We start from the raw sequence: 10181 nt of genomic DNA, 5'->3' as shown, positions 1-10181 counted from the left end.
CTGCTCCATTTGTCCCTTCCCCCAACCCACACCATGGGGGGTGCGGTGGAGACATCTTAAAATCTCCTGGACACCTTAAGTTCTGGACCCCATTTCAAATGCCCATTTGGGGTCCCCCCTCTTGGCTGCACCCTGTAACAATACTACAGCAATGGGTAAAATAGCGATTTCAGAGAACTTCCACAAGAGGAAGATAATCTTGAGACTGAGCATTTGTTGCAGGATGTTCCAGTGCAACTTCGGGTCCTTTCCAGCACAGATACTGGCAAGCTCAAGTCAGCCAATTCTGTTAAAATAACTATTGATAATAGTTTGCCTCTACCAAATATTCACCTAAATCCTTTAAGGTCTGATGTACTAGATAAAATTAAGCCCATTATATACACAATCCTACTTAAAAGGGGGACTTATAATTTTATGTATAAGGCCCTGTAACTTCTCCTGTCCTTCCAGTAAAGAAACCAAGTGGAAAAAATCAGAGATTAGTACAGGATCTCAGAGCTATAAATATGATAGTTTTTTCTCAGACATCCTGTTGTTCCAAATCTGCATACCTTACAAATGTTCTCAGCAACTCCTGACTGCTAATATTTTCAGTAATAGAATTTTAGAGTGCCTTTTTCACCATTCCAGTGGGAAAAGACTGTCAGTATCTTTTTGCCTTCACCTGGGAAGATTGCCACTTTAGTTGGACTAAAATGCTCCAGGAGAAATTCAATCCTTTTTCTCCCAGATAGTAAAAGCTGATTTAAAAAATGTTAAATTTCCTAAAGATTTCAATCTCATCCCATATGTAGATGCTCTACCTTTAGGACTCATTAGACTCTCCACCATCAAAAAACCACCTCAAAATTGCCTACCTCAAGTAAAATACCTTGGCTATCTCATATCTTAAGGTGGGCCACTGATTAATCCTGAAAGACTCGGAGGTATCTTATCTTTTTCTCTTCCCAAAACAAGAAGGCAGCTTAGAGGATTCCTGGGTTTCACTGGATATTGTCACAGCAGGGTTCCAATTGCCAGGAAGCACAACTTCAATGGATTGAGACAATGATTCAGGGAATGGCAGTATGGCCCCTTATTTACAATACAATCAAGGAAGACTTAAGGGGTTATATGAATTTTATTGGTGATAGTTTAGGGAGGCGGGGGAAAGTAAAGCAGAAAAATTTCTGAGACTGGATAAAAGGTAAAACAAATAGATACTTACTTATTTTCCATTGGTTGGTACGGGATAGTTAGCAGTTAACAATGAACAGAATAACAGTGAAGGGCTTTGTGTCTCTGCTCTGGTGCAGTGAGGATCCAAAAAAGGAAATTGCCCTGACATTGCAAAGGTAAGTTATCTTAGATGCAAAAAGACAATAGACAGACTCAGCTAAGGTAAAGATTGACTTTTATCAGAGAAAATACTGGCCTAAGACATTACTACTTACACGACTCACTTTGGGTTACAAGATTTTTATTTCAGACCATCCTATGTGGTTACTTTAGGCCTCTGAGTTGGTAAGTCCCCCATGCAGGCCTCCCCTGAGCTTCTCAAGTTTAGTGTGTGGCCCCTGTCTCATCCATACTTAAATGTGTTGATGACCAACTTTTGGTTCAATGATATTTTCCTACAGTACATGAAAACTCATTTCTAGAAAGTCTTAGTGTTAGCATTTGTTTTGCTATACAATGAACCATTCGGGAATGGGGTAACCCTGCAAACTTGGAAGTCAAGGCTGAATTTTCTCCACAGTGTAAATCCAGGTCAGCCTTGTGGAGAGTGAGCCCCTTTGTTGTAACCATGGGCGGCTTTCACTGCCCACATGGCTGTGTTTCACAGGAGCCCAGTGAGCACACACTGGTGGGAAAGAAGCTGCCTGACAGTGTCCACTGAATGCCAAGAGCCTCTCCTTGGTGTGGGCAGTCTGGTGGGCATTAGGGTGGGACAGGAACATCTTCACACTCAGTGCCCATCCCCAGTCAACCACCCCCAGATCCTCCCTGTCTTCTTTTCATGCTTTTATTCTCTCCACATCATGACCAGGTGGCTCATACAGAACCAAGCAGAAGGAGACTAAGCACTTCCCTCCCCCTTATAAGGTGGAACCTTGAAGTCTTTTCACTTGAAATATTTCTCTGCCTCACTGTGTCAGACCCACAGGAATGCAGTGCTAACATGGCACCAGCCCACTGTGCAGTCCACTCACACACCTGGTCTGTGCTTTGTCTCCTCTGTGAACAGATCACAGGTATCCCCATAAGCCCTAGGGTATGGGAGGAGAGAGGGTAAGGGGAGCAGGCGCCATGGGTGTCTGAACCACTTGCTGGGGTGGTCACCTGTGCCTGCCAGTCCTGCATGAGTTGGATCCCATATCTACCTTTTCCATGGATGATGGATGTTGCTTTACATGTCCAAGGTCATGTATTGGTGGCTCAGACAGCATCCAGTATGTGGTGTGCACTTCAGGTCATAATGTCCTTTGTGTTCATTGCCAGGTGTCTTGGTCAGTTTGGGCTTCTCTAACAAAATACTATGGCTTCTCAACAACACAAATTTATTTCTCATGGTTTTTGAGGTTGGAGGTTCAAGATCAGGGTGCTTGCATGACTGGGCTCTGATGAGGGCCTGACTCGGCTGCAGGTGTCATTATTTGAGGGTACTGTGATGGTCAATCTTATGTTCAATGTGACTAATATAAGGAATGGGCTAAGAGATGCCCAGAAAGCTGGTGGGACACTATTTCTGGCTGTTTCTGTGAGTGTGTTTCCAGAAGAGAACAACATTTCAGTGGGTGGAATGATGGCCCTCATCATGCAGGTGGGCTTCTTCCAATTGTTTTAGGACCTGTACAGACTAAAAGGTAGAGAAAGAAGGGATTTGATCTCTGTTTGAGCTGGGACATCCATCTTCTCCTGCCCTTCCACATCAGGCCTCCTCTTCTCCAGGCTTCAAGCTTGGACTGCATCTTATATTGGATTCCCTCGCTTTGGCCCTGAGGTTTGGACTGGAACAACCTGACCCACTTTCCTGGTCTCCAGCTTGCAGGAAACAAATCATGAGATTTCTTAGCCTCTACAATTGTTTTAACCAATTGCTCATAATAAATCTCTTTCTATAACTCTCTCTTTTTTTCTCTCTCCTATTGGTTCAGTTTCTCTAGAGAACCTGACTAATACAAACACTAATCTCATTTATGAGAACTCCACCTTCCTGACCTAATTATTTCCCAAAGGTCCAAGCTCCAAACATCTGCACACTGGAATTACAGTTTCAACATATAAAATCTGGGGGGAGAAACATTTAGTCTAGTACAGCAGGCATCAGACTCCACTGGGCCCAGTAACAAGCCAGAAGTCCCTTTTCAAATGTTGAATGTCTACCATGGAAGCATGCATTTCTCTCCTCCAAGCTCCAAAATCTGGAGTTCTGCTCTGTGAGTCTCCTGTTGGAGTATGTAAGAATTTCCATGTAGAATATGCTGAATTTGAAACACAGGTGCACTTACTGTTCTTAATTTATAAATTCAACCACCCAGGAGTTATTTCAAAGAATATTTTAAATTTCTACCTTGAAGATTTTAGTGGGAGGAGACTCAGGGTAATTTCAAGTATAATTTTTTGGGGTGGATTCAATGGTTTGTTCTTTTATAATTTATTTTGATACGGCTTTTCATTTACTGTCCCTATTACTTGATATTAGAATGTACCCGCATTTATCAACACATGGTTTTGCTTTTTCAGAGCCTGTGTGAGGCTTAGTCAAGTCTGATTTCCTCTTACAGGAAGTAAGCTTTTTGTCCAATGGTGTTTGTAAAACAGGGTTACACGATTTTAAAAATCGATTGCAAGTGACTGAACAATTGCAAAAAAAAAAGTTACCTGTGAGTGACACCAGAATAAAAAAGCATTGGAATTTAGATTTCATTTTTATATTTGAAGAGACTGAACAAGCTTATGCTAATTTAATTTCTAAATTATTTATGTTGGTCTAAAGTCAATTTCAGTCAATGAAGAATCTATTTTAAAGCTGTTTAAATTCTGCTAGAATGAATTGCAAAAATAATGTAGGGGAACAAAAGGAGTTAAAAAGAGAGAAGAGAAAAGAGGAAGAAGGAGAGAGAGAAATGGAATATAAGAGCAAAAGAAAATTAGCTACAGAATGGAGAAGATCAAAGAAGTAGAGATAGACACAGTGAAGTCCAGGCTTATAGTTTCTGAAGATCAGCCACTTTCCTCCAGACATTGACCTCTAATCTGATCCCATAATCAGACTAGTTCTTAACCCTGACCCCATACCAACCCCAAATTTTGACCAAAAACATCATCACATCAATTCCTGACACCGACCAAGGCGAGCCCTCACCTAGACCCTAAACTCTGACTCTGTTACTTGCACTGCAGACTTGAACTTTGAGAACCTAAAATAGTCTTTCACCAAGTGGCTATTCAACCCCACAGATTGTGTTTCTCAGGGTCACTGTGGGTGAGATGGCCTGTGTCTTGCCAGCCTTCAACCTCCCTTGGCAGTGACTCTCTACACCCATGTGTCATATATCTCCTAAAGCCTTACTGAAAAGATTTACTTCCTGCCCTGGCCAGATGGCTCAGGTGGTTGGAGCATCATCCTATACAACAGAAGGTTGCAGGTTAGGTTTCCTGTTGAAGCACATACCTATGTTATGGGTTTGATCCTCCATGAAGGTGTGTACAGGAGGCAACCAATAGCTGTTCCTCCTTCTTTCTTTCTCTCTTCCTCTTTCTTTAAAATCATTAAAAATATCTTCATGTGAGGATTTAAAAATAAAATTCCTTCCTTGGTCTCCTTTTATTACTAAACCTTCCAGGTTTATTGCTAAACCTCCTCAAGCTAGTATTGCAGCATGTGACAAGATGTACCACTTGTTTTTGTATAACAGCTATAGGGTAAATACATATTGAAAAAGAAAAAGAAATTAACTTTCCCTGGTGCAAAAAGAGAAAGAGAACTCCCTTTCTTTCAGAGCATTTTCTTTAGAAAAGGTGTTTTTGTAAATTCTCTCTCCCTTTGAGGTGTATGTTATGTATTTAACCAAGGAGGTGAAAGATTTGTACACTGAAAAGTGTATAACATTAATGAAAGAAATTGAAGAACACACAAATAAATAAAAAAGATATCTCAGGACATACAGAAAATCCAAAGACACATGAAACAATGTTCAATATCGCTAGCTATCAGAGAGACACAAATTAAAACCACAATGAGATACCACTTCACACCAGTCAGAATGGCCATCATAAACAAAGCAACAAACAACAAGTGTTGGAGAGGTTGTGGAGAAAAGGGGTCCCTAGTACACTGTTGGTGGGACTACAGACTGGTACAACCACTATGGAAAGCAGTATGGAGCTTCCTCAGAAAACTGAAAATGGATCTGCCTTTTGACCCAGCAATTCCACTGCTGGGACTATATCCTAAGAACACTAAAACACCAATCCAAAAGAACCTTTGCACCCCAATGTTCATAGCAGCACAATTTACAATAGCCAGGTGCTGGAAGCAACCTAGATGCCCATCAGTAAACGAATGGATCAAAAAACTCTGGTACCTTTACACAGTGGAATTCTATGCAGCGGAAAGAAAGAAGGAGCTGCTACCCTTTGCAACAGCGTGGATGGAGCTGGAAAGCATTATGCTAAGCGAAACAAGCCAGGCAGTGAAAGACAAATACCATATGAACTCACCTTTAACAGGAACCTAAACAACAAAACAAAGAAACAAGCAAAATATAACCAAAGACACAGAAATAGAGGACAGGCTGACAGTGACCACAGGGGAGAGAAGAGAGAATTTCAGTGGAGATTGGGAAGGGTTTACAGGAACAAATTTAAAGGACACATGGACAAAAACTAGGGGGAGGGTGGTAATGGCAGGGAAGTGGGGAGGGTTGGGTGGGTGGGCTGGATTGGGAGTAAAAGGGAGAAAACTGTACTTGAACAATGATTAAAATAAAATTAAAAAAAAGATATCTCATGTCCATGGATTAAAAAGATTAATATTGTTAAAATATTCATACTACTCAAAATGATCTAAAGACGAATGTAATCCCTAACAAAACTTCAATGCCATTTTCTACCAAAATAGAAAAAAATTTGTAAGAAACCACAAAATACCCTGAGTAGCCAAAGCAATAATGAGCAAGAAAAACAAAGCTGGATGTATCACACTGATTTCAAAATATATTAGAAAGCTGTAGCAATCAAAGACAGCCTGGCATTGTCATAAAAAGGACCCATTGCTCAATGAAACAGATAGACAACCTAGGATGTAAGGTTGATTAATTTATGACCAAGGAGACAGAAATACACAATGTGGTAAGGCAGTTTCTTTAATAAGTGGCATTGGAAAATCTGGGCAACCACATGCAAAGGAATGATAGTGGACCGATATCCTACACTCTACACAGAAATCAGCTCCAAGGAATTGAAGACTGAGCATAAGACCTGAAACCATAAAGTCCCTAAAAAAACATAGGCAGTGAGCTGGTTGATAATAGTCTTAGCAATGAGTTATTGATTAGACACCAAGAGCAAGAATGAACAATCAGATTACATTAAAAAAATCCTAATGACATTTTTCACAGAAATAGAAACACATCTAAAATTTGTGTGGAACCACAACAGACCACAAAGAGTGAAATCAGTCTTGAGAAAGAGCAAAGCTGGAGGCCCAGCACGTTCTAATGTCAAACCACAGTCATGCATCACTAACAACAGAGATGCATTCTGGGAAATGTGTCATCCAGCAATTTCATCACTGGGTTGGACATCCGAGGGCACTTACCCAAACCTAGACGGTACTGCCTGCTGCACACTGAGGCTGTGTGATACAGCCTATTGCTCCTGGGCTACAGACCTGTACAGCACATTACTGTAGGCAACTGTAACACAATGGTTAAGTATTTGTGTATCCCAACAGAGAAAAGATACAGTAAATATGGTATAAAAGATAAAAAGTGGTGCACTTGTATAGGACGCTTACCACGAGTGGAGCTTGCAGGACCGGAAACAAATGGGATACCCAGGCTACTCACATTTCTGCTTAGTTGTCTACAAATCTGGGGATTCCCCTGACCGTCCCCAGGTTTTATAAGGATGTAGAATGACTCACAGAACTCAGGAAAGAGCTTTACTTACTAATGCTGGTTTAGCATAAGGAAGACCTACACACAAAAGGCTCACAGGGAAAGGCATGAGGGGATGGGCATGGAGTTTTCATACCTTCCTGAGTGCCCTCTCTCCCAGGACCTCCCTGTGTTTACTGACATGGATGCTCTCTGAGCCCTGTGTTTAGGGGTTTACAATGGAAGTTTCCTTTCCTTGGCATGTTTGATTAAATAATTGGCCATTGGTGATTATCTCTAGCACCTCTTCCCTCCGAAAGGTTGGGAATTTTGGCTGAAAATTCCAAGCTTCTAATCGAGTGGTCTTTGTGGTGAGCTGCCCTCATCCGGCAACTATGTAGAGGCTGCCAAGAGTGGCCTCATTAGGAAAAAGACAGTCTTACCACCCTTGTCACTCTGAAAATACCAAAAGTTTCAGTTGATCTGTTTTAAGAACAAGAGAAGAACACTAAATATTTTTCTATGACATCGCATGAGAAAACTGAGGCTTCTGGAAGTTGGGGTCACACACCCAGAGTCACAAGCCTGCAGGTGGACTCCGACATGCCATGTGTGGTCTGTGGACATTTGGCATCTCTGCTCCATTTTCTTCTGTTTCCTTCTAATATCAGAGGACTTTAAAGGTTAAATACTACCTTTCTTTTTACTTCTAGTGATTGAGGATCCAGATGTGAATTAAATTCTTCCTCTGAGGTGCACTTGTGTGTAATTTGGAAGCTGGAAGTGAGATGGAATCATTATTTCTGTTACTGTGTTGACTGATGGGTGGGCTGTGGCAGACACAGATTCATATGAAGAAGCAGATGTTTCTGTACCTCTGGGTGGGGCTGTGGCCATGCGACCTTGAGACCTTGAGACCAGACTTCCTGTGGCCACTTGCCAACTTCCATTTCCATGGCTCTTCAGTGGTCTTACAAGCACCTAGTTCTTTGTGTTAAAGGTGTTTCTGCACAAATGGTCATGGCAGGTTTACTTATGATAGCTCAATATTGGAAACAACACAAATGTCTTTGAAGGGGTGAATGGATACACATCTTTGGTGCATCCTTACAATGGCATAGAATTAAAGATTCTTTTAAAAAAGAGCTCTTTCAAACTAATCGTGTTGTGTCAAGAAGCCAAACTCTGCCCAGAATTACAAATTGTATGATTCAAATTTTGAAAAGTCTAGAAAATGCAAACTAATGTATAATGACAGAAAGTAGAAGAGAGTGTTCACAACATTGGGTGAGGGGTGGGAGAGAGGCAGAATGAAGAGATACAAAAGGGCCTGAGGAGACTTAAGAGTAAGGGACATGCTCTTTATCTTCATTGTGACAACTTCTCTGATGCATGGCTACAGTTTCTGGCAAAACTTCATAAACTGTATGCCTTCAATATGTTAAGTTTATTATATGTCAACTATAATTCAATATGTTGAAAGTTATATATACACATAAGAGACGTGCTTAAAGTGTATGTCGAATGGAAACTACAGAGCTGAAATAAACCCCTCCCTGTAACATGCCTTTTTTTTTGCACATTTTCTGTTTGTCCATCCACATCGGAGGGTGGCAGAGCTACACCGCAGCTTGCAGCTTCTCAGGGGGATGCTGACCCCACCTCAGCAGCACCCACAGCCCATCATGTCTCAGTCCATAGTCCCCCTCACTCCTCACTCTCCAACCTGCCTGCTCTGGGCTCTGTCAGCTCCTCCATCCAGCCAGGCATCTGCCCACCTGAAGGCTGGCATTCTGCAGGCATCTCTTTCCCACCACACTGTGTCTTTCCAGGGATGAAGGGCCACTTACCCTTCAGATCTCAGGAAAGAAGTCACTTTCTCAGAAGTGCCCTCTGTGATCCCCTGACCAGCTGAAACTCAAGTACATGCTCTGGACACACCAGAACTTTTTCTTCTCAGCCCTTCTTTGGATTATAGCAAACTCCCAGGTGCTGTGATTTACCTGAGAGCCTGTCTCTGTGACAAGGTAAACTCCATGAGACCAAGGGCCATGTGTGTCCTGTTCTCTGGGGAGATCCCAGGGCCCAGCCATGAGACCGAGACGTCACAGACGTTCAGAAAACACTCGTCAGTTGGATAGAGAAAGCTTGTCACCCTGTATGACAGTTTGGGGCACAGCACATTCTTTATAGACACAAAGGAATTGGTGTCAACATGAGCAGAGGCCACTGAGTGCCGGGCGATGTCCAGGGTAGGGTCTTTACACCTGGTACAGCCAAGAGAAAGGACAGAGACATTCTAACAGCGACTGGTCAGAGCCCCCTTTATTCCTAGAAATTCACAGCCCTCCTATCCCCACCTTCTGAGTGACAACATCACCCCGGGGCTGGGCAGCAGCCTGTGTCCTTCTCTTATCACTGAGACCTGACCTGGCACACACTCTGGACCCTCCACCCCAGGTGGAGTTACTGCCAGAGCAGAAAGGAGCCCAGCCTGATGTCAAAGCAATCAGGAGATGACTCCTCATCCCCAAGGTTCCTTGTTGGGGGACACCTGCCTGTGCTCCCTAAATACCTCTCATCAGCCAATGATGTCATTGGGAACAAAGGGAACTTCCTGAGCAGGATGGGACAGGAGAACCTGGAATCTGTGGATGTTTTCCTCCTAGGAGAGCTGAGTGTCTCACGGAAGCTCTCCCCCTCTACTAACAGAGGAGCCCACAGCATCTGTTTGTTGAGTCTCCACATGGAGCTGCTCCAGCTCCCAGGTCCTGTGGGAGGCCTAGAGTAGATGACAGAGAGGGACACAGAAGACTTTGATGCAATGCACCAATGCTGTGATGGGGGGACACACGGGGCACTCTGAGGTTCATCCCTCCAGGCCAGCACTCTCTCCCAGAAGCCTCAGGAAAACCCTTAGCAGGCCCTCCCTCTGACAGAAAGCTCCTTCTGAAACAGCACCTATCCCAGCAAAGACAGTTCTCCTGACACTAGACTCACAATACTCTGACAGTGTCTGTCCTCTCACTGGGCTCACCCTGCCCTAGAATGGAGTCAGGAGGCCTGGTGCCCACAGTGACAGGGCCCTGATGG

This window comes from Phyllostomus hastatus, unplaced genomic scaffold, assembly GCF_019186645.2.
Source record: "Phyllostomus hastatus isolate PE091 unplaced genomic scaffold, TTU_PhHast_1.1 phas_contig_468, whole genome shotgun sequence".
NCBI lineage: Eukaryota > Metazoa > Chordata > Mammalia > Chiroptera > Phyllostomidae > Phyllostomus > Phyllostomus hastatus.
The sequence above is the reverse complement of the archived record's forward strand: the minus strand, read 5'-3'. Positions refer to the sequence as shown.